The 14,591-nt window shown below is 34.3% G+C and overlaps 1 protein-coding gene across 2 annotated transcripts in view; it reads left to right on the forward strand.

Annotated features, from left to right (window-relative positions):
- Positions 1-561: 561 nt before the first annotated feature.
- Positions 562-14,591, forward strand: part of Triqk (triple QxxK/R motif containing) — a 72,289-nt gene continuing 58,259 nt past the window's right edge. The window contains exons 1-2 of one of the 2 annotated variants that reach the window (XM_071602428.1): positions 597-669; positions 1,670-1,772. The gene's annotated coding sequence lies outside the window, so the exon portion shown is untranslated. Of the gene's footprint in view, positions 670-1,669; positions 1,773-14,591 lie in introns of both variants that reach the window. The other variant, XM_071602430.1, reaches the window with a different exon arrangement.

Consider the following 14,591-nt stretch of genomic DNA (forward strand, 5'->3'; position numbering starts at 1 on the left):
ATAATATTTCTTCCTTATTTCATAAAAACTAAGTACCTGAAACTGACCCCAAACCCTAGTTGTGGGTCATATTTCAGCAATTAGCTTTCCTAAAATTTTAAGTTAAAATTAATATAAAGTTTCTTTTTTCTTTCTTTCATTCTCTCTCTCTCTCTCTCTCTCTCCCTCCCTCCCTCCCTCCCTCTTTTTTTTTGGCTGGCCAAAGCTGCAATCAATACACTGTTTTCAAAGACAGTTCAGACTTCTACCTAGGGATACTTGCCTTTGAGTGTCAATTTGGGAGTATAAGGGTGTGTGGGGTGGGGCCTGTTCAATATCACAATAACTTTTTTTCGTCCTATATCTGTAAAATAAGTCAGTTTTCACATTTCTACCTTGCCAGACAGGTGTGGTAGCTTCTAACTTATTTCAAAAGGAAGGAAACGCCTCAAAGCGCTCTTTAGCCTTCAGGATCGCGCAGAGGCGGGAGAGAGACCAACCAATCAGAGAGAAGACTGAGGGTTGGTCCCGCCTCTGCCGAGTGAGCCCTGCCCCTTTTTCGAACCGCCCTGTGGGAATAGCGGCGTGCGCCTGGCTCGTCCCGCCCCTGCCTCTGAGTGACAGGACGGTGGACAGCAACATTCCCAGCCGGACACGAAGTTTGTCAGCCCTTGCCTTGGCTGAGCGGAGGTGTGTGTGTGTGTGTGTGTGTATCTGGTGAGGGCTAAGGGGCTGGGGAGACCCTGCAAAGAAAGCTCCGGGCCCGGATCTGAAAACGGGCGCACCTCCTTAATTGAGTCCTCAAAACGTTTAGGACACGATCGTTCCGCCCCTGGGAGCGGCTCTTGAGCGGACTGGGGGAAGGGAGATTTTGTAAGAGGAACCCGGAGCTCGGGTAATCACTTAAGGACCCTTTCCCCGAGAGCTAGGCGTTCGAGGTGGGATTGAGCGGAGAGCGGGCGCAGGGTTTGGGCGCAGGGTGGGCGTGGCCGCCGCGGTTGCTAAGGAACGCGCCGTTCCTGCCCTGCCAGCGTGTCTGGTGCTCGCCGCTGGGCCTTGGAAACGTTAGTCCCGCCCACTTCCTGAGGTTTTCCACTCGGCTAGGGATTGGTACCGTTCTGCTGTCAATTATCTTGCGACCCTTCCTCCCCCACCCCCCTGGGCTGCCTTCTTGGTTCTGCAGTTCTCATTCAGGCCTACCTTTCGTGTATCATTTCTGCTTATTCGTTTTCCTGTTTCTCCTTATTAGTGAACAAGTATGCAGACTAAAATATTTGCAGAGAAGAGTGACTTGGTGCTTGTGGTGTTGGTGTTGGAGCCGGGTTACTTTACCTGGTGCTTGGTGAATCCCTTAATCCAGGAGACATTGGTGTCCATGTGGATGATTCTGAAAGAAGGGTTTAGGAATCTGTTCTCTTCACTTGCAGTTATTTTTCTCTCTTGCTTTTCTGAGCTCAGTGTACTTTCTCAGAAAGTTGAGACAATTCATTCCTGGAGGTTCCCCATTATAGGCTCCCCCCTTCAACCCCTATGCCTGGTCTATATTTGACAGTCAGTGGCTGTAGGGTAACAACCATTTCAAATGTCCTCTCCTTTGCTCATATCACTTGGCCCCAAATGATTCAGCAGAGCAAACATTCCAGAGAGAAAACAAAGGAGCTAAAATTCTGCTTTCACTTCCCTGTGCCAGGTTTGCAGTGTAAATCTTCAGGAAGGAAACTTGTACTGCTTGTTAACACTGGGAAGAGCATTGGCCTACAAGTCAGGAAACTGGCAGGATTAATTGCTTTTAGGTAATAACCCATTAATTGCTTTTAGGTAATAACTCTTTCTCATCTTTAAAGTGGGGATACTTGTTTGTGTCCTTCCTTTTAGGAAGGACTGATTTGAAAATGTATTTAAAATAATAATCTTTACAAAGTGTTTTATACTTATAATCTGTCTATATGATCTGAATTTGACAAAATGGTTAATCTGTTTAAAGTACTTTTAATTTTTCCTTATGATTTTTTTTTTAATCTTTAGGTTTAGAAATAATCAAGAAACCACTAATGTATTCATTAATGATTCAGGGTTGTTCTGAAATGTCTTGCAGGATAACCTGCCCTCCGCCCCTCCCCACACCATCCCTCCTTTTTTTTTTTTTTTTTTTTAATGACGTGCATATATAGCCTGAAAGGAAGGGAGAGCATGTTTCTAATCCATTAATGATTAGACACTACAAGGCTGTACATAGAATTCATTATTTTCTTTGCTCAAGTCACCAATGAAAGTAGGCATCAATTGTAATATCAATTGTAGATGTAAGATGTTATCATTGGATAAGGACGAAATTGAAGAGGGAAAGATTTCTTACTTTTGTAATAAATCTTAAGGATATATATGTGTAACTTTTATTTCCTTAGCACTTTAATTTGAACTCTTTAACATTTGACTCTTTCCTTTGACTCTTTCATTATTCAACTCTATTTCTAATAGAAACTAGAATGAGGAAAAATGGATACAAGATAATGGACTTAGTGATTTTAGGGGTTCAGTAGTAGGTCTTTTTGAACTGTCTTGAATTTGTAAAAAGTTTACAACATCAGCTTTGTTACTAACAGGCTGGTTGAGATTAGTGCTTTAAATAGGACACCAAAAATAAGTACTAGTATTTCCTACCCTCTTTTATCCCCTAAAAAAATTTAGCTGATAGAAAAATTTCATTTTTTAGAACAGATGCATTTACCCAGAATCACTGCTGTGCAACCATAGCTGTACTCATTGGCATAATATACACCAGCATATTCCAGCCACTGATCAGATAACTGCCCTACTGAAAAGCTACACAAGGTGAGGGATCTTAGGCCAGGACTGTTAACTTAATGCTCTGGTTTTCCATTGTGGGTGATACCTCTGGTTAACTGGAAATGTGTGGTAGTACTTTTGAGTTATTAAAGTATCTTTAAAGTAAGTAATGGCTTTTGGGACCCTGAAGTTTAGAGATGTAAAATATTTGGTATGTAGAAGAATTATGAAGTTTCACAAAGAATAATTTTCTTCCCTCACTCCAATGCACAAGGCATTTCCATGGAAATATTGGTCCTACAGAAGTTCTTTCATGTAGAAACATGTTTCTACATGAAAGAACTAGGGCATATTTCCCCCATTTTTGATATCAATAGATTTGGCTGTAATTGTGAAGTCTTAAAAATACTACTTAGAATATATATTTCTTAGTATTCTTTCAGAATAACTAAAACGATACTAACTAGTGAGACATATTTTGTATTTGCTACTCTCAAGAATTTCTTACTGAAGAGATAATGATTATATAGTCCTAGAACTGATTATTTTTCATAGCTACTATATGTATTTAACATTTCCTATATGGAAGAAATGTTAAGTATCTTTGGATAATTTGAGTGAGATGGGTATGTATATATTTTTATGAAATAATTTTGAAATGTTAAACAGCAATAAAAAATATGTGTTCTACATCCAGAGGTTTAACAATCTGTTTCATTGAATTTGAAAGTAAATAAATGAGGGACTCTTGTCAAGTTCATGGCTTTATACCACTGAACATGGAGAACGGGGATAGTAATAAAGTAATTTAGTTCCATAATAGTGTTACTAGGGACATAGTTGTAAAAATAGCATAACAATTAGATTGAACAGCTTAAAATTTTAACAAAGAGAAAAGAAACTTGACTGTATTTTAAGCACATTTGTTTTGCATACTTTAAATGTTGAAAATATTTAAATATTTTGGGTATTAGGAATAACAAATGGATACCTAAGAAAATGTTCTAATTTTGGTTTATGGTTTATGACCTACACCAGGTAGAAAATAACACTGGATGGAAAAACTTGGCTCCGGTATTAGAGATATTATTTTTTGGATATTGTAACACTTCCAGTGATCAAATTCATTATATAGGAAGGGTTGAAGATATGTAGTTCTCTTCCATTGTTTTTGAACCATATACTTGAACATTATAATATACTCCCATTATTCATAGAGACTTAATATAGCACTGAATTTCTCTCAATAGGGGCATGTCAGTGTTGTTGTTGTGTTTTTCCTCTTAATATAGGCAAGTATAATCAGTTTCTGATTCTGTTTCTAGGGGTCTGTTCTGTGTCTCCTCTCTACCCCTTCAGGTTATCTCTCCTAAACATATTTGGAAAACATTACACTATGCAGGACCAGCATATACTCTTTTTAAAATACAAAAATAAATAAATTTAGCATTTGAAAATGAATTAAGTGGAACAAAACATCCCACAAAATCAAGGCAAAGGAAATCAGCTGAAGACTCTGAGGCATACCTATGAAAACTTAAAAGTAATTTTCTGCTAAAGAAGAACATTTCAGGGAATTCTTTGATATTTAACATATTCAGGCATACATGAACTCTGTGGATAGGAAAATTCTATTTAAAAAGGACAGATACTGATGATGTGATAATAGGAAGATAGAGAAAACAAAATAAGTACAAGGAAACTAAACATATTAGAGATATATACTTTTTAAAATTCTTGCTATAACAAATTACAACAAACTTTGTAGCTTAAAACAACAATTTTATTTTCCTATAGTTCTATAGTTGAGGAGCCTGACATATACCACAATGGGCTGAAATAAAGAAATCTGCAGAGCTGCATTCCTTTATGGAGGCTCAGAAAGATAATTTTCATTTTCTTGACTTCTAGTTTTTGAGGTTGCCCACATTCCTTTCTTCCCTCTTCTTCCATTTCCATAGTCAACAAGATGGCATCTTTATGGCTTCTTATGTAGTCACCTCTTCTGAATATAGCAGGGAAAGGTCATCCACTTTTCAAGACACATCTAGATTATCCAGGGAGATCTTCCCATTTTAAGGTTCTTCATTTAATCATGCCACATAATCCTTTGAGCCATATAAGGTAACTTATTCACAGATTCTCAAAATTATGATGGAACATATTTGGGTCAGGGGAGTATTATTCTGTCTACCACAATAACATTAAAAATCTGTATTTGAAGCAGTAAAAGGCAGAATTGATATTGTGATAAAGTTTAGTCAATACAGAGTATAGTCTTAAAAAGTTATATAGCTAAAAGTTATGTCATACAAGTAAGATGATATATATGAGTATAAAGTATGAAGACCACTTAATTTTTTAAATATTTGTAGATTCTGAAGATGAGACAATAATATAGATAATTTTTCCAAAAGAATAGAATAAAGCATTTGAAAAAAAAAGTAATAAACAACAGCAACAAAAAAAGAAGGAAATAAAACTTTTCCCAAGCTGAGAAAGACCTATAAATGCAGAAAGTCTTTATATAAGACATGACAACACAAAAAGGGACGATATCACAAAATTTTCAAATGATGATAATGAAAAAAATATTTTACATAGGAAGGAAAGAACAAAAGCATGTTATTATCAGGAAGTAAAAATTAGGTGGGTTTCCAACTTCTATTCTGTAGTGTAAAATGCTTGAAGACAACAGAACAATGTTTTGAATTTTAAAAATATTCCCATGCAAACTGTATTTCTGATGTGATGGCAACATGAGACCATGTGTATATAAGGGGAAAAAACACTAAGATACCTACTGTAAATTATATATAAAAAGAAAAGAACCATGATGTGTTTGTGTATAAAACCTGATGGAATACTCTAGTATAGAAGTACCTTGAGATAGTTTTGTTAAATCTACTTAAAAATTGACTGGAAATTAAAAATTTACCTGCATAAGAAGATATATATTGTAAAAGTTAATTCAGTAGCAACATTCTATATTTAAATAAAATTTTGTGACCTTCTAATTTATTTATTCCAGATATGAAATCTAGTATTTCAAGATAATGAACAGATTTAAAAATATAACCACACCATTGATTTGCAAACTATAACCAATGGGCCTACTCTGGCCCACCATATCTATCACATGACCTTGTAAAAATCATGTCATTTTGTGAAATGAAAATTTAAAAATTCAAATTTTATTATTAATAAATAAAGTTTTATTGGAAAACAACCACATTCATTTATTTCCATATTGTCAATGGTGGCTTTTACACTGCAGCAGCAGAGTTGAGTAATTGCCACAGAGATGCGTATGTGACACTTTCATTGCTGCTTCTGTGCATACTACAAATAGTAGTGACACAGTAGTAACTTGATTTTGCCTCTTGGCATGCAAAACATAAATTATTTGTATCTGGAAAACAGAAAAACTTTTATAACTCCTGAACAGAATTATAAACTTTAGTGTATAAATTAATATTTTTCTTTTCAATTTAAGGAATCCCGATTTACTCCATTATTGCTTTCTTATGTCAGTATCTCTGGTCTTTTATGAATTGGTGTTAACATCAAGAAGATCTTATTCTTTACATTTAATAATCTGTAACTTCTTTTTCCCATCTGTAGAGATGGAACAAATCTCGTGCAAAGATTTCATACTTTAATTTCCAAAGACAAAAATCAGTTAATATGTCATTATTATAATAATGAATACTTTACTGTTTTGTGCTGAAATTATGAGTGCTTATAGAGATAAGCATGTGCAGTATTTAGTGAGTTATATGTCAATCAGATAATCACAGATTTGTCTGGCATGTATAGGGGAATTATACAGATAACATACGTAATTGAAACAGAGTCTTCAAGAACACCTATGAATTCAAGATAGATAAGACTAGGGATAAGGTTACATTGAGGTAAGAACAAGGTTTGTGAAGCCATTAAGCTGTAGCAGAATCTTGTGATTAGGAAATTGAAAAAAAGTTTAGTGCCTAGAACAGGATATAGTTAAAAGCACCTGGAGTTTAGATAATGTGGACCTGCTAGACTAAGGTTAGAAAGCTTTTGAACACCATGCAAAGCAGTTTGCATCTTATAGGCAATGAGGACCCATTTTAGGTTTTAAAATGATAGAATAATATGACCAGATTAGTATTGTAGAATATTGGTTCTTGAATTTTTTAAGTACAACATACTCCAAGATTCATTAATTCTATGGCAACACAAATAAAAGTTGCCTTGGGAAAGATCTACTTATGTCTTACTTATGATAAACTTTTCCTTGAAAGACAGTATATCAACAGTCCCCTAGTTATCCTAGGAACATCGGTGTTATATAAATTTATGTGGAATATAAACTTATGCTATAAATAAATAAAAAACATTTCATATTTTCAGAATTAAGAAGTTTCCTGTAAAGTAAAAAAGTAATCTGTTCTGATTTCTCATCAGTAGATAAAAAGATAGATCTTCTTTAAGATAAAACACAACGTTTTTTTTGCATACTGCCTTACTTTTACATAGGACTTATAAAAAGTTTGCAGAAACTTAAGATGATAGTTTAATTATGGGATATTTGAAGATGTTTGGATTTTATATTTTAAATATTTAAAATTAACACTTAGTGTTTAGCATTTCTTTCAATAAACATTTTTTTTTCAATGTCTACAGTGAATTTGATTAAGGTAAAATCCCACTTTGAACCTTTATTATTTATATAATGAAATAGTTTTGAAGGTAATATTGTCTCTGATTTATATAGACCTTGATATTCAGCATATTATTTTAATAATATTATATTGAGCAATTAACTTACTAAATAATAAGGAAACTCAGTTTCCTCATTTGGGGTTAATTATACCTATTGGAGGAGAAAGTTAGAATTTCTTTTTGGGGGAGGGTGGGGTACTAGTAATTGAACTCAGAGGCTCTCCACATATCCCCAGCCCTATTTTTCATTTTATTTAGAGACAGGGTCTTACTTAGTTGCTTAGCTTCTGACTTTTGCAGAGGCTGGCTTTGGAATAATGCTCCTCCTGCCTCAGCCTCCAGTGCCGCTGGGATTACAGGTGTATGCCACTGTTCCCGGCAAAAGTTAGAATTTCTAATCATATATGTGACCATGTATAGTATAGTATTTGCCATATTAGTTGACATTTGACATTTGGCAACTGCTAATCAGCAGTTGTATTATTACTAATATTATTATCTTTAATAAGGGTCCAGTGTCCATTATTTACATTTTAAAAATCCAAAAGTTCTACAAAATTAAAATTTCCCAAGTTTTGCCTGAACTCAACTGAGGAAAAAACCAGCCTTGATTGAAACAATTTATATCAAGATTTTTCAATGAAGTATTAACATTCTTTATCCACATCCCTTAAGGAGTATTATGTTTTTATGATAAATGGGATGTATTGCTCTTTCTGTAATCTAAAACCTTCACAGAAACATCTGGCCCAAACATTTTAAATAAGGCCTATAGACCTGTGTTATTATGACATCTTTAATATCTTTATTGAAATATAATTAATAATTGTAAGTAAGATTTATCATTTGAAAATATACAATTGTTTGGTTTTTGTATTATTCCTGGAATTGCACAACTACCACCACCATTTAATTTTGGAATATTTTCATTATCTGAAAAACAAACCACATACCTATCATAAGTCATTCTTCATTCCTTCTGCCTATATCCTCTAATGAACTATTATTCTGTTTTTTGTCTCTATTTATTTCCCCATTCTAGGTACTTTTATAAAGGGACTAACAGGAGTAATGTATTTAGCCATATTTTGTGGCTAGATTTTTCAGAGCACAGTGTTTTCCAGCATCATCCATGTTGTAACATATATCAATATTTCATTACTTTATATGGCTGAATAATATTCCATTATATGGACCAACCACATTTTCTCGGTTCCTCATGGATTGTTTTTACTTTTTGTTATAATAATAGAGTAATGAACTTTGCTTTTATTCTTATTTGTTATGTACAACAGCAGAATGCATTACAATTTATATTACGCATATAGAGCACAGTTTTTCATATCTCTGGTTGTACACAAAGTAGAGTTACACCATTCATGTCTTCATACATGTACTTAGGGTAAAGATGTCCATCTCATTCCATGTTCTTTCCTTCCCCTTCCTCTCCTTTGCCCTATCTAGAGCTCATCTAATCCTCCCATGCTCGTCCCCCCCATTCCCATTATGAATCAGCATCCTTATATCAGAGAAAATATTCAAAATTTTGTTTTGGGAGATTGGCTTACTTCACTTAGCATTTTGTTCTCCAACTCCATTTACCGGAAAATGCCATGATTTTATTCTCTTTTAATGCTGAATAGTATTCCATTGTGTATATATACCACAGTCTCTTTATCCATTCTTCTATTGAAGGGCATCTAGGTTGGTTACACAGTTTAGCTATTGTGAATTGTGTTGCTATAAACATTGATGTGGCTGTGTCTCTGTAGTATGCTGTTTTTGAGTCCTTTGGGTATAGACTGAGGAGTGGGATAACTGGGTCAAGTGGTGGTTCCATTCCCAGTTTTGCAAGGAATCTCAATACTGCTTTCTAGATTGGCTGTACCAATTTGCAGTCCCACCAGCAGTGAATGACTGTGCCTTTTTCTCCATATCCTTGCCAACACTTATTGTTGTTTGTATTCTAAATAGCTGCTATTCTGTCTGGAGTGAGATGAAATCTTAGAGTAGTTTTGATTTGGATTTCTCTGATTGCTAGAGATGTTTAATATTTTTTCATATGTTTGTTGATTGATTTTATATCCTCTTCTGAGAATTGGCTATTCAGTTCTTTGGCCCATTTATTGATTGGGTTATTTGTTCTTTTGAGGTTAAGATTTTTGAGTTCTTATATATATCCTAGAGATTAGTGCTCTGTCTGTGCTTGTGGTAAAAATTTGCTCCCCAAATGTAGGCTCTCTATTCACCTCACTGATTTTTTTTTTCTGAGAAGACACTTTTTTAGTTGGAATCTACCCATTTATTGACTCTTGATTTTAATTCTTGCACTATAGGTGTCTTATTAAGGAATTCAGGTCCTAATACGACATGCTGGAGATTTGGGCCTACTTTTTCTTCTAATAGGTACAGTGTCTCTGGTTTAATTCATAGGTTCTTGATCCACTTTGAGTTGAGTTTTGTGCATTGCGAGAGATAGGGGTTTAATTTCACTTTGTTGCATATGGATTTCCAGTTTTCTTAGCACCATTTGTTGAAGAGACTGTCTTTTCTCCAATGTATATTTTTGGCACGTTTGTCTAATATAAGATATCTGTAGTTAGGTGGGTTCATCTCTGTGTCCTCTATTCTGTACCTTTGGTCTACCAATCTATTTTGGTGCCCATACCATGCTGTTTTTGTTACTGTTGTTCTGTAGTTTAAGTTCTGGTATAGTGATGCCACCTGCTTTACTATTCTTGCTAAGGATTGCTTTAGCTATTTTGGGTCTCTTATTTTTCCAGATGAATTACATGATTGCTTTTTCTATTTATATGAGGAATGTCATTGAGATTTTGATTTGGATTGCATTAAATCTAAATAGTGCTTTTGGCAGTATGGTCATTTTGACAATATTAATTCTCCTATCCAAAAACAAGGTAGATCTTTCCATAATCTAAGGTCTCCTTTAATTTCTTTCTTTAGTGTTCTATAGTTTTCATTGTAGAGGTTTTTCACTTCTTTCATTAAGTTAATTCCCAAGTATTTTATTGTTTTGAGGCTATTGTAAATGGGGGTAGTTTTCCTCATTTAGTCTATATACCTCCTTAAAGGTCTATATAAATAATAGACAATATTACCTTCAAAACTATTTCATTATATAAGTAATAAAGGATCAAAGTGGGATTTTGGCTTAATCAAATTTTCTATACACATTGAAAAAATGTTAATTTTATTGAAAGAAATGCTAAACACTAAAATCCTTTCAGAGGATTTGTCACTGATATATAGAAATGCCTTTTACTTATGGGTGTTGATTTTATATCCTGTTACTTTCCTAAATTCGCTTATTAATTCTAAAAGTTTTCTGGTAGAATTTTTTTTGGGTATTCTAGGTATAGAATCATATCATTGGAAAATAGTGCCAATTTGAGTTCTTCTTTTCCTATCCATATCTCTTTAATTTCTTTCATCTGTCTAATTGCTTTGGCCATTGCTTCAAGAACTGTGTTAAATAGAAGTGGTGAAAGAGGGCATCTTTGTCTTGTTCCAGTTTTTAGAGGGAATGCTTTCAATTTTTCTCTGTTCAGAATGATGTTGGCCTGGGGTTTAGCATAAATAGCTTTTACAATGTTGAGATATGTTCCTGTTATCCCTAGTTTTTCTAGTGTTTTGATCATGAATGGGTGCTGTATTTTATCAAGTGCTTTTTCTGCATCTGTTGAGATAATCATATGATTCTTATCTTTAAGTCTATTGATGTGATGAATTACATTTATTGATTTTGTTATGTTGAACCAACCTTACATCCCTGGGATGAACCCCACCTCATCATCATGCACTATCTTTTTGATATGTTTTTGTATTTGATTTGCCAGAATTTTATTGAGAATTTTTCTATCTATGTTTATTAGAGATATTAGATGTTTTTTTCTTTGATGTGTCTTTGCCTGGTTTGGGAATCAGGGTGATACTGGCCTAATAGAATGAGTTTGGAAGTTCTTCCTCTTTTTCTATTTCACTAAATAATTTGAGGAGTATGATATTAGTTCTTTGTTAAAGGTCTTGTAGAACTCAGCTGTGTATCCATCTGGTCCTGGGCTTTTCTTGGTTGATAGGCTTCTGATGGCATCTTCTATTTCATTGCTTAAAATTGATCTGTTTAAATTGTGTATATCATTCTGATTCAATTTGGGCAAATCATTTGACTCTAGATAATTTTTTGATGCTTTCAATATTTTCTATTTTATCGGAGTACAAGTTTTCAAAACAATTTGTAATTATCTTCTGTATTTTTGTTGTGTCTGTTGTCATATTTCCTTTTTCATCATGTATGTTAGTAGTTTGAGTTTTCTCTCTCCTTTTCTTTGTTAGCATAGCTAAGGGTTTGTTAATTTTATTTATTTTTTTCAAAGAACCAACTTTTTGTGTTTTGTCAATTTTTTAATTGTTTATTTTGTTTGAATTTTATTGATTTCAGCTCTGATTTAAATATTTCCTGTCTTCTACTAATTTTGGTGTTGATCTGTTCTTTTTCTAGGACTTTGAGATGTAATGTTAGGTTATTTGTTTGTTGACTTTTTCTTCTTTTAAGGAATGAACTCCATGCAATGAACTTTCCTCTTAGTACTACCTTCATAGTGTCCCAAAGATTTTGATGTTTTATCAGTGTTTCCATTTACATCTAAGAATTTTTTAATTTCTTCCTTGATGTCTTTTGCAACCCATTGATCATTCAGTAGCTTATTAGTTAGTCTCCAGGTATTGGGGTAGCTTTTATTTTTTTCTTTTATCATTATTTTCTAGTTTCATTCCATTATGATCTGATGGAATGCAGGTTAGTATCTGTGTTCTTTTGTATTTGCTAAGTGTTGCTTTGTGGCATAGTATATGATCTATTTTAGATAAGGATCCATGTGCTGCTGACAAGAAAGTGGATTTGCTCATTGAAGGATGAAATATTCTATTTATGTCAGTTAAGTCTAAGTTATTGATTGTATTATTGAGTTCTGTAGTTTCTTTGTTCAGCTTTTGTTTGGAAGATCTATCCAGTAGTGAAAATGGTGTGTAAAAGTCACCCAGACTTATAGTGTTATGGTCTATTTGATTCTTGAACTTGAGAAGAGTTTGATGAACATAGAAACTCCATTGTTTGGGGCATATATATTTATAACAGTTACGTCTTGTTGGTGTATGATTCCCTTGAGCAGTATGTAGTGTCATTCTTTATCCTTTTTGATTAGCTTTAGCTTAGAAGTGTACTTTATTTGATATGAGGATGGAAACCCATGCTTGCTTTTGGAGTTCATGTGAGTGACATGATTTTTCCCAACCTTACACCTTCAGTCCTTGGATGTCTTTTCCTATGAGATGAGTGTCTTGGAGGTAGCATATTGTTGTTGTTTTTTTTTTAATGCAATATGCTAGTCTATGTTATTATTGAGAGATGATTTGTATTCCCAGCCATTTTTGTTTATTTTTGGTATTTAACTTGACTTGTTTTCTCCTTTGATTAGTTTTTCCTTTAGTGTAATATCTTCCTCTGCTGATTTTCATCATAGCTTTTCATTTCCTCTTTATGGAATATTTTGCTGAGGATGTTCTGTATTGCTGGCTTTCTGGTTGTAAATTCTTTTTAACTTTTGTTTATTATGGAAAGTTTTTATTTCATCATCAAATTTAAATCCTAATTTTGCTGCGTATAAATTTCTTGGTTGGCATCCATATTCTTTCAGAGCTTGTTATATATTATTCCATGATCTCCTGACTATGAGGGTCTGGGTTGAAAAATCTGCTGAGATACAAATTGTTCTCCTCCTATATGTGATGATATAGGGGGAGATTCCTCTTTCTTATGACATTTAAAATTCTATCCTTTTTCTGTATGCCACGTATTTTCTTTATAACGTGCCTTGGTGTAGATATGTTGTAATTTTGTACATTTGGTGTCCTGTAAGCCTCTTGTATTTGATTTTCCAATTCATTCTTCATGTTTGGGAAATTTTCTGATATTATTTCATTGAAGAGATTGTACATTCCTTGGTTTGAAACTCTGTGCCTTGCTCTATCCTAATAACTCTTAGATTTGTTCTTTTGGTGCTATCCCTCATTCTTGAATATTCTGTTCATGGTTTCTTACTATCTTCACTGTGTAGTGAATTTTATTTTCCAGATTGTATACTTTGTCTTCATCATTTGATGTTCTGTCTTCCATGTGATCTAATCTGTTGCTGCTGTTTTCTATTGAGTTTTTTATTTGGTTTATTGTTTCCTTTATTTCAAAGACCCCTGATTGGAGTTTTTTCAGAGTCTCTATCTCTTTCTTGAAGTAATCTTTTGCTACCTGTATTTGCTCTCTTTTCTCTCTGTTGGAGTGATTAGTTTTTGTCTCTGTTTGCTCATTTAGGTCATTCTTTAATTCACAGATCATTTTAATTATGATCATTCTGAAGTCCTTCTCTGACATTTCATCAACTTCACTGCCATGGGATCTGTTATGATAGTATCCTGATTTGTTTGGGGTACTTTCCTCCCTTATTTTTTCTTGTTGTTTATGTGTCTTATTTTCTTGCAGTGTGGATCTGAGATATTATAGTTTCTGCCATGCAGATTATCTGTACCTCACCTTGATGCTGGGCTTCCAGACCCTACAGGTGTCCCACGATGGATGCTACTGCAACTAAAGGTGGTGATTGCAATAGGGGAGGCAACTCGAGATAACAGTGGAGGTGCCCCAAGATGGATGCAAAATCTTTCAGAGATTGGGCTGAAATGGTGTACCTTAAACCGGCTTTGGGATGCCTGCTCCGAAATGTAGTTGCTTTTAGGCCCTGTCTGTTGTCGAAAGGTAGAGGCTACTTTGTGGGGAAGACTATGGCAATGTCTGCAGTGTCCCAAGATGGAAGTGGGCTAGGCCTGGGCTCACAGGTCGGAGGTGGGTGGTGAGGAACCTGGACTTACCCTGGGCCTGAGTCCTGCACAGGTGGGTGGAGGCGGATATATAGGTGGGCCTTGTCATGAACATTTATGTACAAGATATTTTCATTTTATTTTATTTTATGTGATGAAAGCTATTTCAGTGTAAAACTAGGAGTAGAATTGTTAGTTGTATGGTAACTTTGTGTTTTGCTTTTTGAGAA

The sequence above is a fragment of the Marmota flaviventris genome, chromosome 15 (assembly GCF_047511675.1).
Source record: "Marmota flaviventris isolate mMarFla1 chromosome 15, mMarFla1.hap1, whole genome shotgun sequence".
NCBI lineage: Eukaryota > Metazoa > Chordata > Mammalia > Rodentia > Sciuridae > Marmota > Marmota flaviventris.